Below are 18,933 nucleotides of genomic sequence, written 5' to 3'. Positions count from 1 at the left end.
CAAGTGCGGACTCTCTGCAATACATGTATATAGTTATTGCTTAACTAAAGGGTTATTGTTATGAGCCATCTGTTACTGAGGCTCAGTTGTTGTTCATACTGTTAACTGGGTATGGTTATCACAAGTTGTACAGTGTGATTGGTGTGGCTGGTATGAGTCTTACCCTGGATTCCAAATCCTTTCCTTGTTGTGTCAGCTCTTCCGGGCACAGTTTCCTTAACTGAGGTCTGGAGGAGGGGCATAGAGGGAGGAGCCAGTGCACACCAGATAGTACCTAATCTTTCTTTTAGAGTGCCCAGTCTCCTGCGGAGCCCGTCTATTCCCCATGGTCCTTACGGAGTTCCCAGCATCCACTACGGACTACGAGAAATAGAATTACCGGTGAGTAAATTCTTATTTTCTCCACGCTTCTACATACGCTAGTTACAAAACTAACACCCCCTATAGGACCTCCTATGCCGGTGCAACCGTATGTGGTCCCCGCAGCTAACCCGCCGTGGGCGGACAATTTATCTGCTCAATTGAAGAAGTTGAACCAGTCCTTGACTACTAAAAAGTCTGACCCTCGCTCGCCTAAGACCAAGGGGTCCTCTAAGCGAGTTCTTATCTCCTCACAATCCACTGCTGTCACTGACACCTCGTCTGATGAAGATGGCGCTTACACTGACCCCACAGATTCTGACACAGATACTGCTGATGGGGAGGGTAGTTCACATGTGGATGTTCCTGATCTTTTGGAGGCTATTAAGTTAATTTTACAGATTACGGATGATCCCGAGCCATCCGCCCCTTCTAAGAAACCAGATAGGTTCAAGCGTCAGAAGGTGATTAAACAAGTTTTACCTCACTCTGACCACCTAGTGGATATACGTCAGGAACCCTGGGGAAACCCGAGAAAGAAGTTTGTGCCTCAAAAGAAGATGCTGGCTTGCTATCCTCTCGCGCCAGAGCTGTCTAAAAATTGGCAAACGCCTCCTCCAGTAGACTCACATGTGGCTAGGATGGTGGTTTCCTCAGCTCTACCTGTCACTACCGTCACATCTCTAAAAGAGCCTACGGATAAACGTGTGGAGGGTTGTCTGAAAGTGATTTACACCCTCACGGGTGCTGCACAAAGGCCCACTATTGCAGCAACATGGGCTGCAGAGGCTATTGAAGCATGGGCCCTAGAGTTATAAGCTGAAATCTCTTCTGACCATGCTAGACAATGCTTGTCATATATTGTCACAGCTTCTCACTATATTAAAGAGACGGCTTCTGATGCCGGTATCCTAGCAGCCAAGGCCTCTACTACATCAGTCCTGGCTCGTCGGATATTGTGGCTGAGATCCTGGTCTGTGGATCTGGACTCTAGAAAAACCCTGGAGGTACTCCCTTTTTCAGGGAGATATTCTGTTATGGGAGGACTTAAATTAGATAGTGGCTGACTTGGCTACTGCCAAAACTGCCTGTCTGCCAAGTACCGCTCCTTCTGTGTCGAAGGCTAAAGGTACTTCCTTTCTCCCCTTTCGTCCTTCAGGTAAAGCAAAAGGTCAGGCGTACAACAAGCAGGCCCGCACTTCCAAACCTGGTAAGCCGAAGCCCAAGCCTGGGCTGCCCGTCAGCCAGCTTCCCAGACTGATAAGCCTGCCACAAGACGGGGCGGGCCTCCCCCTGGGGGATCCCAGGGTGGGGGGCCGGCTTCTAGGGTATACCCAGGAATGGTTGAAGACCACTTCAGATGCCTGGGTACGGGAAGTCGTCACTTGAGGTTACGCCATAGCCTTCAAAAACCGACCCCCTCATCGATTTTGACGGACAGACGTCCCATTGGACCAGACAAAGGCAAACACTCTACATTCAGTGGTACAGACCCTCCTGGATACAGGAGTCGTAGTACAGGTGCCTCTTGCTCAGAGGGGCCAGGGGTACTATTCTCTGCTGTTTCTGGTCCCGAAACCTAATGGGTCCTCCCAGCCCATTCTCAACCTCAAGGCATTGAACAGGTTTGTGAAAGTTTCCAAGTTCCGTATGGAAACCCTTCGCTCTATAGTTCTGGCCTTGGAACCTGGGGACTACATGGTCTCCCTGGACATACAGGATGCTTACCTGCATATTCCTATAGCAGTGTCACATCAGCAATACCTGGGGTTTGCGATTGGAATCCTCCATTACCAGTTTCGGGCGTTACCTTTTGGTTTAACTACGGTTCCGCGAGTCTTCACCAAAGTTATGGCGGTGGTACTCCGCCGTCAAGGGGTCAGGATACTGCCGTATCTGGACGACTTGTTAATCCTGGCAAATTCCCCAGACCTTCTCCTATGTCATCTGGATATGACTGTCCAGTTTCTACAAGCCCACGGGTGGCTCATCAACTGGAAGAAATCCTCCCTGGTCCCTGCTCAGAGCATGGTGCACCTGGGAGCGCTATTGGACACTCACAACCAGCGGTTGTTCTTGTCTCAGGAGAAAGTCCTGAAACTTCAGGACAGGATTTGTTGCTTCCTTTCTCGTCCGCAAGTGTCGATACATTCGGCGATGCAGGTGCTGGGCCTCATGATATCAACATTCGACATGGTGGAGTATGCTCAATTACATTCTCGCCCCCTCCAGAGGCTGATTCTAGCCAAGTGGGACGGCCTGCCTCACCGGATCAGGTCTCACATGATCTCATTGACTCCGGAGGTCCATCTGTCTCTGCACTGGTGGCTCCAGGACCAACGATTGTGCAGGGGCCGTCCCTTCTGGATATCCGACTGGGTCCTGTTGACGACAGATGCCAGTCTAAGCGGTGCTGGAGCAACATGCCCTTCAGGGTCGGTGGATCGAGGAGGAATCTCTCCTCTCGATCAACATTCTGGAATTGCGGGCGGTCTTCAATGCGTTGAACCTGGCCCAGCATTTAATTCAGAACCTTCCAGTTCAAGTACAGTCGGACAAACGCCACCACAGTGGCTTACATAAATCATCAAGGCGGCACTCGAAGCCGTTTGGCAATGAAGGAAGTCTCACGGATTCTACATTGGGTGGAACGCCATCTACCGGCCATATCGGCAATATTCATTCCGGGAGTCCTGAATTGGGAAGCGGATTTTCTCAGTCGTCAGGACGTACACGACGGAGAGTGGGGCCTCCATCCAGAAGTGTTTCAACTCCTAGTGGAAAAGTGGGGCCTTCCAGACGTAGATCTGATGGCGTCTCGACACAATCACAAGGTTTCGGTCTTCGGAGCAAGGACGAGGGATCCTCAAGCAGCATTCGTGGATGCGCTGGCGGTGCCGTGGAGGTTTCGGCTGCCATACGTGTTTCCTCCGGTGTCACTCCTGCCCAGGGTAATTCGGAAGTTCAAGCAAGAAAGAGGAATTCTGCTTCTCATAGCTCCGGCGTGGCCCAGACGGCACTGGTTCTCAGACCTGCAGGGCCTATCGTCAGAGAGTCCAATTCTACTTCCACAACGCCCAGACCTCCTCGTTCAGGGCCCCTGTGTCTACCAGGACCTAGCCCGGCTGTCTTTGACGGTGTGGCTCTTGAAGCTTCCATCTTAAGGGCTAAAGGGTTTTCTGAGGCGGTCATTAAAACTATGTTGCGGGCCCGGAAACCGGCTTCTGCTCGGATTAATTATAGGGTCTGGCATTCTTAATTTGGTGCGCATCTAACAATTATGACGCTTCCAAGTTTAGTATAGCCAAGTTGTTGGCCTTTCTTCAGCAGGGCCTGGACTTAGGCTTGCATCTGGCCTCCCTCAAGGTTCAAATATCTGTCTTGTCGGTGTGGTTTCAGAGAAAGATTGCGACCTTACCTGATGTGCATACCTTTACTCAGGGTGTGTTGCGTATCCAACCTCCCTATGTCCCGCCTGTGGCACCTTGGGACTTGTCGGTGGTTTTGGAGGCGTTATAAGAGTCTTTGTTTGAACCTCTTGGTTCAGCTGATCTTAAGTGGCTTTCCCTTAAGGTGGTGTTTCTGCTGGCTATTGCTTCAGCTAGAAGAGTGTCGGATTTGGGTGCCTTGTCTGGTCGTTCCCCATATCTGATATTTCACCGTGACCGGGCGGTTCTTAGGTCTCGTCCCGGTTATTTGCCTAAGGTGGTTTCTTCGTTCCACCTTAATCGGGAGATTGTGGTACCGGCCTTTGTCTCTCCTGCTCTGTCTCCCAAAGAGCGGTCTTTGGATGTGGTACGGGCTCTCCGTATCTATGTGAAGAGAACTGCCTCTGTTAGGAAATCTGATTCTCTTTTTATTCTGTTTGGGTTTCACAAACGGGGCTGGCCTGCTCACAAGCAGACTTTGACCAGATGGATTAGAATGGTGATTGCACATGCTTATGTGAGGGCTGGTCTGTCTGCTCCTACTCACATTACTCACATTACTCGGTCAGTTGGACCTTCTTGGGCGGCCCGCCTTGGTGCGACCCTTGAACAATTGTGCAAGGCGGCTACGTGGTCCTCTGTGAACACGTTTATAAGGTTCTATGCTTTCGATACTGCCGCTTCCCAGGATGCTTCCTTTGGACGCGGGGTTCTTGTGCCCGCTACAGTGCGTCCCCTCCCATAAGGAACTGCTTTAGGACTTCCCCAATGTCTATCCTTGTGGAGCCCAGTGTACCCCGCAGCAGAAAACGAGATTTATGGTAAGAACTTTACTTTGTTAAATCTCTTTCTGCGAGGTACACTGAGCTCCACAAGGCGCCCACCCTGACGCACTTAGCTTCTTTGGGTTGGTGTGGCTATAGCCGCTGACACTTTCTCCTGTCGGGATAGTGTGGTGTTTGTGGCAACTTGCAGTTGTCTCTTTTACTTGCTACTGCATTGGGCTGGTTATCAAAACAGCTCCTGTGCACGGAGGCGGGGTGATATAGGAGGCGGCGCTATGCATCTTGGGAAGAAGGTCAAAGCTTTTGAGCCTGTTGGTGCTTCGGATCAAGATCCTACTCTACACCCCAATGTCTATCCTTGTGGAGCCCAGTGTACCAGACAGACAGAGATTTAACAAAGGTAAGTTGTTACCATAAATCTCGTTTTCGCTGTCACCTCTCCCCCTTCTATCTCTCTCTCTCTCTGAGTTTCCCTCCTTCTCTTGCTGTCTCCCCCCTTCTCTCTCCCTCCTTTCCCCCTTTATCCTCTCTCTATTCCCCCCCTCTGTCTCCCCCTTCTCTCTCTCTCTACCTCTGTCTCCCCTTTCTCTCTCATTGCCCTTCACACTCTCTCTCTCTCTCTCTCTCTCTCTCTCTCTCTCTCTGTCTCCCACCCTTCTCCCTGTCTTTCTTTTTCTCTGTCTCCCCCTTCTATTTCTCTCTGTCTGTCTCTCTGTCTCGCCCCTTTTCTCTCCTCTCTATCATTATCTCCCCCTCTCTCTCTCTCTGTCCCCCCCTTCTCTCTTTCTATCTCCCACTCTCTCTGTCTACCCACTTCTCTCTCTCTCTGCCCCTTCTCTCTCTCTCTCTCTCTCTCTCTCTCTTACTTTGTCTCCCCTTCTCTCTCCCCCTTCTCTTTCTTACCCCCTTTCTCTCCCTCTCTCTCTCTCTTTCATTACTTCCCCCTTTTTTATCTCTCCCCCCTCACCTCCTTTATCTCTTTATCTCTCCCCCTTTCTTTCTCTCACCCCCTTTCTGTCCCCCCTTACTCACAGCCTCCTTTATCTCTTTCTCTCTCCCCCCTCTTTCTCTCTCCTCCTCTTTTCTCTCTCTCTATCTCACCCCTTTCACAAATGCAAGTATGCCAAGGAAGTGTCAGGATTCTGACTGTAAGGATGCCGCTGTCGGTATTCTGGCCGCCAGCATCTTCACTGTCAGGATCCCGTACCCAACCCATAGAGGAGCACATATAGACATAGGCACATATAGATGTAGAGGAGCACATATGGACATACAGGAGCACATACAGACATAGGCATATAAAGACATAGAGGAGTACATATAGGCATACTGTAGGCACATATGAACATGAGCTCCAAATTCTAGTTTGCCACTGGAATGACTTTACACCCCTGCATGCTGCGCCACAGCACAGGACACCCCCCTGCCACCCCCCCTCCACATCACTAGTCACACCACACAGCACTGGTCACACTCCCTGTGGTGGCACACAGTAGGCCCTTCATCAATTTCAGCTCCAGGCCCATGTGGACCTTAATCTGGCACTACCCCAAAGGCATAAGTACAACCCATAATACCATGGAAATCTGGCTCCATGCCCATAACAGTCCAACAAAGTGAATGCATATGTTCACAAGGTAGCTGCCCAGATACCCAGTTGAGCCTCCATCAAAGTGCGTATGCATGTTCATACATGGTGTGGCACATGCGGTTCATCTTAGAATAAAATGAAAAGTTCCTCACTGCACAATAAAGCATTCTTCATTTATGCAATTATTGTCAGTGCTTCAGTCTGCCTGGCTATAAAGGGTTATAGGGGGGAGGTCAATTAGCCGTGGTAAATTACCATGGCTAATTGATCCCCGTGGACTAATTCAATTGATGCCCATAGTCAGTATTTTCTGGGATTTTATTTCATCTGCCCAGAGACAGAAGGAATAAAATCTGCAATAAATGCAGTTTTTTTCGCGCCCGCGATCGCTAAAACACAGGAATCCAGGATAAGTTACCGGATCATTGTGTTTTCACACTAAAAAAGGTAAATTACTGCAAAATAAGGGGCATTAATTAATTTACCCCCAAAAAAGGCTGTTTGTTTTTTGCGGTAAAATTCACTGCAGCTAATTGAATTCCCCCGCATAGGATGTGATACAAAAAGAGCAAATTATGCATTACTTTCAACTGGATATGGTTATAACTGTATTACTGTGCTACTTAATGCAAAAGCCCTGACGTAAGTGTAAATGTTTTTACCAAAATGTAGTATTAATGACTCGTATGTTATTGTACTAAATGCATACCAGTGATCATAAGCTCCTACAATATATTTTTTTAATCATTATTATTCAATTAATTATTTTTAGGTCAAATTTGGTACAGTTAATAATGATTTTCACTTATTAGTACAAAGATATTTAGTTTAGAACTCTTCTTGAAGTATATTTATAAACCGACTAAAACTTTAGATGTTTTCTATAATATGTAATTACTTTGCAGAGGAAGGGCTAGCCTGTGGGGCAATATATGCATGCTCTAACGCACAAGTATAGTGTTCTAGGCTGTTGTGTATATTGATATTTCTTAATTATTACTTAATTAACAGCAACGTATTTTATGCAGTTCAGCTGTTGCATGACAGTAGCACCAGTACGGTTACAGTAAAAAGAAGTATCCACGTTAATTATCATTACTTGGTACTTTATACTGTCTGCATAAAAGCGACTATAAATGTGTTGAGAGGCCAGGTCTTTTCAATATTGAATTTTTATTGATTTTTTAAAGACAAGAGTCGAGGAAAGGGATACAGAAAGAAAAAAGGATAGGGAGGGAAACGGGGGGGAGCACACGTGAAGATGTTCAATACAAAAAAGACAAAAAAACAAGATAGGGTAAGCACAGCGTTGTAACAGACATTTTACATTACTCAATACATAGTAACAGCACATAGCAACAGCATCTGTCTATTAAAAAGGACAATCAAAAAATAAATTAAAGGTTTAGGGCACTGTAGAAGAGATTAGGCAACAAACGCTGCCAACATTACTGAAAAGGGAAATTTCAATGGCAACCGGACATCCACCATATAATAGCGAAAAAATAATAAGAAAATTAGAGACTAATTCTGTAATCTAGTAGTCCAATATTCATTCCATGTAAACCATCGAATCAAGGGGTTAGAGGTAGAGGAGGAATAAAAGCTACTTGTTGTTTCGTTTTGACAGTGAGAATGAACATTTCTCATACGTCCTAGAGAATGCTGGGGACGACATCAAGACCATGGGGTATAGACGGGATCCGCAGGAGACATGGGCACTCTAAAGACTTTTCATTGGGTGTGAACTGGCTCCTCCCTCTATGCCCCTCCTCCAGACCTCAGTTTTAGAAATGTGCCCAGGTCGACTGGATGCACTCTGAGGAGCTCTACTGAGTTTCTCTGAAAAGACTTATGTTTGGTTTGTTATTTTCAGGGAGAACTGCTGGCAACAGACTCCCTGCTTCGTGGCACTGAGGGGGCAGAAGTAGGAACCAACTTCCTGAAGAGTTTTATGGCTCTGCTTCTGGCTGACAGGACACCATTAGCTCCTGAAGGGTACTGAACGCTAGCTGTGCCTAGATGCTCACTCCCACAGCACGCCGTCACCCCCCTCACACAGCCAGAAGTCAGAAGACAGGTGAGTAGAAGAAGACAGATCTATCAAGAAAAGTGACGGCTGAGGTACAGCGCGGCTGGCGGGAGCGCAGCGCGCCATTGCTGCCCACACAAACAGGCACTGCATGGCGCGGGGGGGGGGGGCGCCCTGGGCAGCAAAATCACCTCTATAAACTGGCAAAAAGGCACAGCCCTACCCACGCCAGTATAAATATTATGAAAAGTTTCTGAGGTAAAAAGGGCGGAGCTTCTTCCTCAGGCAGCCAGCACATTGCTCAGTGCCATGTTCTCTCTCAGGCTGCAGATAAATCACTGGTCCTCCTTCACTTCTGACTACAAGTATCAGGGTGCAAAACGGGGGGGGGCACAAGCGAATTTGGTGCTTTACAAGTGTGTTTTACTGTGTAAAAAGCGCTGCATGTCAGTGGGCATTCTGTGTTCACAGGCATTAGATACTGGCGCTGGGGTTGTGAACTGGCTGCTCCTAAACTGTGTCCCTCTGACAGATTTTACTGTGGGTGTGTCCCCTAATAAGTCCCAGTGTGTCTGTGTGTGTGTTGTACACGTGTGTAAGACATGTCAGAGGCAGGGAGTTCCTCCCCGGAGGAAACCATTTTAGGGACACAGAAGAGTAATGTGGTAGCGCTGCCGGCACACCAAGAGCCTGCATGGGTGAAAGAAATACGTGATAGTATGCATCATATCAATAGGAGATTAGATAAGTCTGAATCTCATGCTGAGTGCTGGAGAAAATCTGTAGAGGATGTGATTTTTCAGGGCTCTGTTCTTCCATCCGCAGGCGACCCCTCTGGGTCACATAAGAGACCATTTGCAAATATTGTGAATACTGATACCGACAAGGACACTGATTCTTGTGTCGACGATAGTGACTCCAGGGAAACAGATCATAAATTGGCAAAAAATATACAATATGATTGTGGCTATAAGGGAAGTTCTGGAAGTCACGGAAGCCACTCCTGTACCTCAGGAGAAGGCTTATTTCTATAGAGAAAAGAAATCTAAGGTCACTTTCCCTCCTACCCACGAGCTTAATACACTCTTTTAAGGGATGTGGGTGAATCCCGAAAATAAATTTGGTATTCCCAAGAGAATTCAGATAGCTTATCCTTTCCCGGTAGAGGACAGGAAAAAATGGGAGTCACCCCCTGTGTTAGACAGTGCACTGTCCAGGTTGACAAAGAAGGTAATTCTCCCTGCACCTGGCACGGCTTCACTAAAAGAGCCTGAAGACCGAAAGATGGAAACTACATTGAAATTGTCGAAGTCAAAAATATTACAAAAAAGAACATACAAACTACACACATATGAGTCGCTATACTTGCAAATATGCGCAGCGAGCACAGCAATATATGGTAACACACGCATTTATATGGGCATGCCACAGAGATGGATTCGACACTTATTTCATGCAGTACATAATTATAATAATATCAAGCGCCAGACATCATGATGATTTAAAATTATATAATGAAGTAATGTCATGTATGTGTATTATTTGAACGAAACCAGATACACCTGTCATATTTACTATTAAAGCAACCAGATTAATTTGTAGATTCATTTGATACTTGTTATAAAGTTGTAGGACATTGCAACAAATAATTATGATTAAATGTATGTAAGCTAAAATCACTTTTATTAGAACAATAGATATTCCAAACAGGTAGTGGACAGGAAGCTCAGGCCAGCCCTTTGGACGTCCCCAAGGCTGAACCTGTTTAGCATATACAAAGAGACTAGTGACTCATCATGAATGAGTAAGTTCCCTCCCCCAACTAGATAACACATTGCTGATCACACAGGAGTAGTAGCTGTTTGGTGCCAGACGATGATGGCATTCCAGCATGATTTTACAGAGAGAAAGAGAGTGATATGGAGAGACTTTTATACGAGAAAGATATGGTGAGGTATTTGCTGTATATGCTGGCCTGTAACTGTATGTAACTGTATATTTTAACTGCTTACTGTATGAGTTGTAACTATAGGTATACTGTACATTGTAATATATTGAATCCATATCCTTTTAATAACAAATATATACATCAATGAGCTTTGGAACTCAGATAATGTGTGGGTGTATTGTTTTCTCTTAAGGGATGCAGTGTTTTGCGATGTACAGCGCACGTTTATCGTATATGGTAATAAGATGCGCCTGGCATCTGCAATATATATTAGAGCGGGCATTTTAAATATTTGTGAGAAAGCAATTTGGCATTCACAGATGAGGGCTCTTACGGGATATCAGGGTCTTAATGATGCACTGTACATTACAAACGCGGCTGTAATCGACCGGCTCCGATGGACGCATCGCGAGGCTGATGAAAATAACATCCACGTGTATTGTTTTGATATCAGTAAGCCAATGATATGAAATTTCAAGGGACAATGCGTTTCTCATAATATTTAAGATGCTAAAATGTATTTTTATTGTTGCAAAACAAAGTTCAAATAAGTCATATTGTGTTTGATTCAGATTGGATTGTTTATCTGTTAAGTAGGAAAAGTACATTTAAAAGTTGCTGCATAGCCTTGATATAGTTTTTTTTTAACTCAGGCCTAAAATAACTTCTGGTGCTTGTATAATGTGTGATTTCTTTGTGACAAAGGAAGCCGCATGGTCTGTCCTCCATTTTGGACTAACCACATGGCCTGTCCACCATTTTGTATAAACCTCATGGATGTGGAAGGGGGAGGAGCAGTGGCCATTTTAGGAAGGTCATTTTCTAAATAGCTGATTTTCACTCTGCTCATTACAATCAACTTTCCTTGGTCACATCAAACACCATTTATGAGTTACCAATGCATTTATTTAACCCATGCCCTAGTCAATTACAAATAGTTTCAATTGGGCCTAGTGAGAGTAAATGGTGAGATAAGTTTTTTTTTTCCCCTGTCCTTCTTGTCTGTGCATAATTACTTTACATCAAGTGAGGGGATTGCACACAGATAGAAAAAGGAAAGAAAGGGTTTTGGTTTTTTTTTTCTCTTTTTCCTTCCAAGACTTGTAGAATCTGCTTACTAGGGAAGATAGCCATTGAAATGCAAATTAACCTGTGTAACTGCTTTTTTTAGCAGTGGAAAAGCAAATAACTTTGATATGCAAATAAGAGGTAAGGTGTCTCATAGGAGACCAGTGAATGATACATATATATAATATTATTATAATTATGTGTATATTTATATCAGTGTATGTTCTGCAAGATAGCTATCCAATCTGAATCATATCATTTAAATTATTGATTATTGCTAGAGTCATTATAGATCTGTTTGAAATAGGATACATTTGTTGCTATATAGATAAATTTGAAATAACAGTATTTCTCTATCGTCCTAGTGGATGCTGGGGTTCCTGAAAGGACCATGGGGAATAGCGGCTCCGCAGGAGACAGGGCACAAAAAGTAAAGCTTTAGGATCAGGTGGTGTGCACTGGCTCCTCCCCCTATGACCCTCCTCCAAGCCTCAGTTAGATTTTTGTGCCCGGCCGAGAAGGGTGCAATCTAGGTGGCTCTCCTAAAGAGCTGCTTAGAAAAGTTTAGCTTAGGTTTTTTATTTTACAGTGAGTCCTGCTGGCAACAGGATCACTGCAACGAGGGACTTAGGGGAGAAGAAGTGAACTCACCTGCGTGCAGGATGGATTGGCTTCTTGGCTACTGGACATTAGCTCCAGAGGGACGATCACAGGTACAGCCTGGATGGTCACCGGAGCCTCGCCGCCGGCCCCCTTGCAGATGCTGAAACGAGAAGAGGTCCAGAATCGGCGGCAGAAGACTCCTCAGTCTTCTTAAGGTAGCGCACAGCACTGCAGCTGTGCGCCATTTTCCTCTCAGCACACTTCACACGGCAGTCACTGAGGGTGCAGGGCGCTGGGAGGGGGGCGCCCTGGGAGGCAAATGAAAACCTTTTTTGGCTAAAAATACCTCACATATAGCCTCCGGGGGCTATATGGAGATATTTAACCCCTGCCAGAATCCGTTAAGAGCGGGAGACGAGGCCGCCGAAAAAGGGGCGGGGCCTATCTCCTCAGCACACAGCGCCATTTTCCCTCACAGAAAGGCTGGAGGGAAGGCTCCCAGGCTCTCCCCTGCACTGCACTACAGAAACAGGGTTAAAACAGAGAGGGGGGGCACTAATTTGGCGTTAGAAATATATAAAAAAGATGCTATAAGGGAAAACACTTATATAAGGTTGTCCCTATATAATTATAGCGTTTTTTGGTGTGTGCTGGCAAACTCTCCCTCTGTCTCTCCAAAGGGCTAGTAGGTCCTGTCCTCTATCAGAGCATTCCCTGTGTGTGTGCTGTGTGTCGGTACATGTGTGTCGACATGTATGAGGACGATGTTGGTGAGGAGGCGGAGCAATTGCCTGTAATGGTGATGTCACTCTCTAGGGAGTCGACACCGGAATGGATGGCTTATTTAGGGAATTACGTGATAATGTCAACACGCGCCAAGGTCGGTTGACGACATGAGACGGCCGACAAACAATTAGTACCGGTCCAGACGTCTCAAAAACACCGTCAGGGGTTTTAAAACGCCCGTTTACTTTAGTCGGTCGACACAGACACAGACAGGGACACTGAATCCAGTGTCGACGGTGAATAAACAAACGTATTCCTTATTAGGGCCACACGTTAAGGGCAATGAAGGAGGTGTTACATATTTCTGATACTACAAGTACCACAAAAGAGGGTATTATGTGGGATGTGAAAAAACTACCGTAGTTTTTCCTGAATCAGATAAATTAAATGAAGTGTGTGATGATGCGTGGGTTCCCCCCGATAGAAAATATGGGCGGTATACCCTTTCCCGCCAGAAGTTAGGGCGCGTTGGGATACAGCCCTTAGGGTGGATAAGGCGCTCACACGCTTATCAGAACAAGTGGCGGTACCGTCTATAGATAGGGCCGTCCTCAAGGAGCCAGCTGACAGGAGGCTGGAAAAATATCATAAAAAGTATATACACACATACTGGTGTTATACTGCGACCAGCGATCGCCTCAGCCTGGATGTGCAGAGCTGGGGTGGCTTGGTCGGATTCCCTGACTAAAAATATTGATACCCTTGACAGGGACAGTATTTTATTGACTATAGAGCATTTAAAGGATGTATTTCTATATATGCGAGATGCACAGAGGGATATTTGCACTCTGGCATCAAGAGTAAGTGCGATGTCCATATCTGCCAGAAGATGTTTATGGACACGACAGTGGTCAGGTGATGCAGATTCCAAACGGCACAAAGGTGTATTGCCGTATAAAGGAAGAGGAGTTATTTGGGGTCGGTCCATCGGACCTGGTGGCCACGGCAACTGCTGGAAAATCCACCGTTTTTACCCTAAGTCACATCTCTGCAGAAAAAGACACCGTCTTTTCAGCTTCAGTCCTTTCGTCCCTATAAGAGTCATATCTGCCCAGGGATAGAGGAAAGGGAAGAAGACTGCAGCAGGCAGCCCATTCCCAGGTACAGAAGCGTTCCACCGCTTCTGACAAGCTCTCAGCATGACGCTGAGACCGTACAGGACCCCTGGATCCTACAAGTAGTATCCCAGGGGTACAGTTTGGAATGTCGAGACGTTTCCCCTGCGCAGGCTCCTGAAGTCTGCTTTACCAAGGTCTCCCTCCGACAAGGAGGCAGTATGGGAAAAAATTCACGAGCTGTATTCCCAGCAGGTGATAATTAAATTACCCCTCCTACAACAAGAAAAGGGGTATTATTCCACACTATATTGTGGTACTGAAGCCAGAAGGCTAGGTGAGACCTATTCTAAATCTAAAAAAATTTGAACACTTACAAAGGTTCAAATCAAGATGGAGTCACTCAGAGCAGTGATAACGAACCGGGAAGAAGGGGACTATCTGGTGTCCCGAGACATCAGGGATGCTTACCTCCATGTCCCAAATTTGCCCTTATCACTAAGGGTACCTCAGGTTCGTGGTACAGAACTGTCACTATCAGTTTCAGACGCTGCCGTTTGGATTGTCTACGGCACCCCGGGTCTTTACCAAGGTAATGGCCGAAATGATGGTTCTTCTTCGAAGAAAAGGCGTCTTAATTATCCCTTACTTGGACGATCTCCTGATAAGGGCAAAGTCCAGGGAACAGTTGGAGGTCGGAGTAGCACTATCTCGGATACTGTTACAACAGCAGGGGTGGATTCTAAATATTCCAAAATCGCAGCTGATCCCGACAACAAGTCTCCTGTGCTTAGGGATGATTCTGGACACAGTCCAGAAAAAGGTGTTTCTCCCGGAAGAGAAAGCCAGGGAGTTATCCGAGCTAGTCAGGAACCTCCTAAAATCAGTGCATCATTGCACAAGGGCCATGGTAAAAAAAATGGTGACTTCCTTCGAAGCAATTCCAGTCGGCAGATTTCATGCAAGAACTTTTCAGTGGGATCTGCTGGACAAATGGTCCGGATCGCATCTTCAGATGCATCAGCGGATAACCCTATATCCAAGGACAAGGGTGTCTCTCCTGTGGTGGTTACAGAGTGCTCATCTTCTAGAGGGCCGCAGATTCGGCATTCAGTTTTGGATGTTGGTGACCACGGAGGCCAGCCCGAGAGGCTGGGGAGCAGTCACACAAGGAAAAAATTTCCAGGGAGTGTGATCAAGTCTGGAGATTTTTCTCCACATAAATATAGCTAAGGGTAAATTTATAATGCTCTAAGCTTAGCAAGACCTCTGCTTCAAGGTCAGCCGGTATTGATCCAGTGGGATAAAACATCACGGCAGTCGCCCACGTAAATAGACAGGGCGGCACAAGAAGCAGGAGGGCAGTGGCAAAAACTGCAAGGACTTTTCGCTGGGCGGAAAATCATGTGATAGCACTGTCAGCAGTGTTTCATTCCGGGAATGGAAACTGGGAAGCAGACTTCCTCAGTAGGCACGACCTCCACCCGGCAGAGTGGGAACTTCATGGGGAAGTTTTCCACATAATTGTAAACCGTTGGGAATTACCAAAGGTGGACATGATGGCGTCCCGTCTGAACAAAAAACGGGACAGGTATTGCGCCAGGTTAAGAGACCCTCAGGCAATAGCTGTGGACGTTCTGGTAACACCGTGGGTGTACCAGTCGGTGTATGTGTTCCATCCTCTGCTTTTCATACCTAAGGTACTGAGAATTATAAGACGTAGAGGAGTAAGAACTATACTCATGGCTCCGGATTGGCCAAGAAGGACTTGGTACCCGGAACTTCAAGAGATGCTCACAGAGGACTTATGGCCTCTGCCGCTAAGAAGGGACTTGTTTCAGCAGGTACCATGTCTGTTCCAAGACTTACCGCAGCTGCGTTTGACGGCATGGCGGTGGAACGCCGGATCCTAAGGGAAAAGGCATTCAGGAAGAGGTCATTCCTACCCTGGTCAAAGCCAGAAAGGAGGTGACCGCACAACATTATCACCACATGTGGCGAAAATATGTTGCGTGGTGTGAGGCCAGGAAGGCCCCACGAAGAAATTTCAACTCGGTCGATTCCTGCATTTCTTGCAAACAGGAGTATCTATGGGCCTCAAATTGGGGTCCATTAAGGTTCAAATTTCGGCCCTGTCGATTTTTCTTCCAGAAAGAATTGGCTTCAGTTCCTGAAGTCCAGAAGTTTGTCAAGGGAGTATTGCATATACAACCCCCTTTTGTGCCTCCAGTGGCACTGTGGGATCTCAACGTAGTTCTGGGATTCCTCAAAACACATTGGTTTAAAACCAGTCAAATCTGTGGATTTGAAGCATCTCACATGAAAAGTGAACATGCTCTTGGACCTGGCCTGGACCAGGCGAGTGTCAAATTGGTGGTTTTTTTCTCAAAAAAGCCCATATCTGTTTGTCCATTCGGACAGGGCAGAGCTGCGGACTCGTCCCCAGTTCTCTCCCTAAGGTGGTGTCAGTGTTTCACCTGAACCAGCTTATTGTGGTGTCTTGCGCCTACTAGGGACTTGGAGGACTCCAAGTTGCTAGATGTGGTCAGGGCCCTGAAAATATAGGTTCCAGGACGGCTGGAGTCAGGAAAACTGACTTGCTGTTATCCTGTATGCACCCAACAAACTGGGTGCTCTTGCTTTTAAGCAGACTTTTGCTAGTTGGATGTGTAATACAATTCAGCTTGCACATTCTGTGGCAGGCCTGCCACAGCCAAAATATGTAAATGCCCATTCCACAAGGAAGGTGGGCTCATCTTGGGCGGCTGCCCGAGGGGTCTCGGCTTTACAACTTTGCCGAGCGGCTATTTAGTCAGGGGCAAACACGTTTGTAAAATCCTACAAATTTGATACCCTGGCTAAGGAGGACCTGGAGTTCTCTCATTCGGTGCTGCAGAGTCATCCGCACTCTCCCGCCCGTTTGGGAGCTTTGGTATAATCCCCATGGTCCTTTCAGGAACCCCAGCATCCACTAGGACGATAGAGAAAATAAGAATTTACTTACCGATAATTCTATTTCTCGGAGTCCGTAGTGGATGCTGGGCGCCCATCCCAAGTGCGGATTATCTGCATTACTTGTACATAGTTACAAAAATCGGGTTATTATTGTTGTGAGCCATCCTTTCAGAGGCTCCGCTGTTATCATACTGTTAACTGGGTTCAGATCACAGGTTGTACAGTGTGATTGGTGTGGCTGGTATGAGTCTTACCCGGGATTCATAAATCCTTCCTTATTGTGTACGCTCGTCCGGGCACAGTACCTAACTGAGGCTTGGAGGAGGGTCATAGGGGGAGGAGCCAGTGCACACCACCTGATCCTAAAGCTTTACTTTTTGTGCCCTGTCTCCTGCGGAGCCGCTATTCCCCATGGTCCTTTCAGGAACCCCAGCATCCACTACGGACTCCGAGAAATAGAATTATCGGTAAGTAAATTCTTATTTTTAAGGAAGTAAGTGTAAAGACACAAACACAGGTCTGCATAAAAGTTTATAAAGTTGTGTCTAGTGGGCAATAGTAATTAGTATTGTTCACATTTATAGAGCTGGGTGATTTGTTTTATTGCGGACTCAGGGTTTTGTACACGTGTCTCGGGCAAAGTAAAGAACTGCGCACGCAGCGTAAGAGACACGCACGGTACGCTAAGTACAAATTATACAATAGTGTCGTTTAGTTCAAAGGTGGGATAGTAGGCATTTAATACAATAGCACAAAACTACCCGGTTTCTAAAGCAGATTAGTATAAAACTTTTGTTTAAACTGTATTGCCTCTGGGGTAAAGCTGCCTATCTGAATGAATTGAAATTTTCTGTACAGAAAAACCAAAGTGTATTCGAGTGAGCGAACGTAGGAGTGAGTGGATTTGAACCCCGGAAATCGGGTCCCGTGGTACACCAAGTAAGTGGAGGCTTGGTGGCGTGAGGCAGCTGACTCACGTTAATATAGATTGAAATACGCAAATCGTGAGGAGATTTGCAGAGGAGCGTAATAGGGAATTGTGCATTGTGTAGTATTGAAGTAAAAAGGTTTTTTGTTACGCTCCGAGCTGAGGGTCACAGTTTGTACATTGACCCATGGTTGTACGGCAGATAGGTAACAAGTACCTATACGCTGTGCGATTGGACCGCGCGTTTGTGGGTGCGATAGATAGCGCAACTTGATACCCTTTTTATGAGCTTTTTGCATAGAATCGCGGTATCATTAGCGCTGTATAGAGCATGCGCAAGCGTGATTTGTGTATAAGTGTATAGGGAGTTTTCGCTGGTCTCTCTCAGGAAAATCTCCAATATTTATTAGAAAAGGTAAGGCACTCCTAACACTTCCAGTAAATAGAAACCAATAGGGCCTCACTGGGTACGCGGTGTTCACTATTGGAGTGAGTCGTGGTACTCAGCGGAGAAGGAGCGAGTGAAAGCGCTAGGTGTCTTTCACCGTCTATTTGCGGTGTGCATTGGGGATTGCGTTTATTGGCAAAAAGTCCGCGATGGGATCCAATTTCATAAGCAGTGGGCGTTTGGTAGCTACGGTTCAGGCTGAAGAAGAGTTCGGACCGAGAAGGTCAGACTCGGGACCGAGAAGGTCAGAATTTGCGACCGAGAGGGTCAGCAAGGTTTATTATGTGTGAAAAGTATGGTTCACACACGGAGTCTTTTTGCAATGAATGGTTATGTATGACTGACAAAGATAGGGTACCATTCCCTAAGGTGGAAAGCTTTGAACCAGAGGTATTGCAGAACTTAAGGATAAGGATATGTCTGATAAAATCCCGAAAACAAAGGGTCAGACATACAAATTGTTTAAACCTGTGGCAGCAAGAGGGGTTGGTGAGTTTGATCCTAAGGTATTGCAGGTGGTATGTCTAACCAAAGTCATATAAGACAAGAATGGAAATATAAGAACTGTTTGAACTTGTAGCGACAATAAACAAGTAGGGAAAAAAGAGAGAATGCAAGTACACCGCCATATGTAGATGTGGAAGCAGTTACGGCCAGCATACAAACTATAGAAAATAATAAAAATATGAAAAATATGACTGTAACCTATATATATGTACTAATGAATGTTGAAGTTTTATTTAGGAGGAGAAGGTGACCTGATTGTTTTCAGCCATTTCTCATGTACCCAGAGGAGTATCCAACCGGTAAAATAAGAGCAGTAGCCTGTGGGGGAAGTGGCTGAGACCAGTGGAACAGGTAAGTATGGTATCATTCGTGTACATATATAGTAAAACAAAAAAAACAAAAAAATCAAGAAAGTAACGTCAGAAATGGAGAAAAACTT

The sequence above is a fragment of the Pseudophryne corroboree genome, chromosome 2 (assembly GCF_028390025.1).
Source record: "Pseudophryne corroboree isolate aPseCor3 chromosome 2, aPseCor3.hap2, whole genome shotgun sequence".
NCBI lineage: Eukaryota > Metazoa > Chordata > Amphibia > Anura > Myobatrachidae > Pseudophryne > Pseudophryne corroboree.
Note: the sequence above shows the minus strand (reverse complement) of the source record.